At 42.8% G+C, this 1,797-nt stretch overlaps 1 pseudogene; it reads right to left on the reverse strand.

The window, feature by feature from the left end:
• Positions 1-1,797, reverse strand: part of LOC111958658 (protein PTHB1-like) — a 185,452-nt pseudogene that overhangs the window by 125,896 nt on the left and 57,759 nt on the right.

Raw genomic sequence — 1,797 nt, forward strand, 5'->3', positions numbered from 1 at the left:
AAACGCCTCGATATTTCCAAGCCATTTCACATTTAATGTGCTTTCAGGGAACCTTTCCACAAGGCGCTGCCAACACAGACAGTCCAAGGGAAACAATAGTACAAATGCCTCTTTTTTGTGAGCCGCTTTGAATCAAGTGAAATAATAAAACCCATGACATTTTAATTGAAATAAAGAGGGGTTTTGTTGGTTAGAGGGGAGAGTAATGTCTTCCAGAAATACATACTGCCTGGAACCAGATGCTTCGATGGATACAGTGCTGAGTTCAGTCCGCTGTTACCCATTCAGTGGTTTTAAAGGGTACAGAGCTGCTACAGCCAGATGTCAGTACTGTTACAGCCAACTATCAGCGGTGTTACTCTCCCTCCATCTCGTAACAGACATGTCAGTACTGTTACAGCCAGCTATGAGCACTGTTACTGTCAGTCCATCGCGTTACAGACATAGGTCAGTACTGTTACAGCCAGTTATCAGCAATGTTACTGTTAGTACATCTCGTTACAGACATATGTCAGTACTGTTACAGCCAGCTATCAGCACTGTTACTGTCAGTCCATCTCGTTACAGCCAGCTATCAGCACTGTTACTTTCAGTCCATCTCGTTACAGCCAGCTATCAGCACTGTTACTTTCAGTCCATCTCGTTACAGCCAGCTATCAGCACTGTTACTGTCAGTCCATCTCGTTACAGCCAGCTATCAGCACTGTTATTGTCAGTCCATCTCGTTACAGCCAGCTATCAGCACTGTTACTGTCAGTCCATCTCGTTACAGCCAGATGTCAGAGCTGTTACAGACAGAAGTCAGGACTTCTATGGACTTACTGTAAGATAAGTCACAGACAGGGAAACCTAAAAGCATCAATTCATGAGAGATGAGGCAAGTGTGATATGTTTCCGACGTGTTTAAGAGGTTGTCAGTGTGTGTACCTGTAGGAGAGCTGTAAGATACGGCCACGTCTCCAGTCAGGTCTGCTGGTGGGTACTGCCCATTCAGGAAGGCAGAGAACGCCACCACAGTGGTAGACCCAACACCTGTATAAAAAAAAAACACACACAAAAAAAAAAACAGTTTTAGACACACAGCACACTGTCAATACACAGACATGACGACTCAGCACTTTAAAAAGTGTGGAAAGGACAGGAAACAGTATTCTYAACACTAACCAGGCCTAAAAACATACACACAGTCACATACTCTCAGTCTCACACATGGTTACATGCTCAAACATCTCAACCAGAGGTGAAGACAGCAGGGTTAACAACGTTAACCAGACAACTCTAACATACACACAGAGAAAGGGTGCCTGTGGCACAAAGCGGAGGGTGCTGATTTGAGTCCAGTTCTAATACCCTAACAGAGTCAGAGAGAGAAGGTAGATGGGGATCAAAAACAGCCCTAGCCATCTTTTCATTTTCAATCTGTCTGTCTTTCCTTGTCTAAAACTGCCAACCATGAAGAATTTTCAGTGGAGTTAAAGTACCTAAGTAAAAATACTTTAAAGTACAACATTTACTTTTACTTCACTACATTCCTAAGAAAATAATGTACTTTTTACTCAACACATTTCCCTGACACCCAAAAGTACTCGTTACATGTTAAATGCTTAGCAGGACATGAAAATGGTCCAATTCACAACACTTATTCAAGAGAACATCCCTGGTCATCCCTACTGCCTCTTATCTGTGTGGACTCACTAAACACAAATGCTTTGTTTGTAAATTGATGTCTATCTGTTGGAGTACGCCCCTGGCTATCTGTCAACAACAACAACAAATATTGGGCTGACTGGTTTTACT

Source organism: Salvelinus sp. IW2-2015, linkage group LG35, assembly GCF_002910315.2.
Source record: "Salvelinus sp. IW2-2015 linkage group LG35, ASM291031v2, whole genome shotgun sequence".
Taxonomy (NCBI): Eukaryota; Metazoa; Chordata; class Actinopteri; order Salmoniformes; family Salmonidae; genus Salvelinus; species Salvelinus sp. IW2-2015.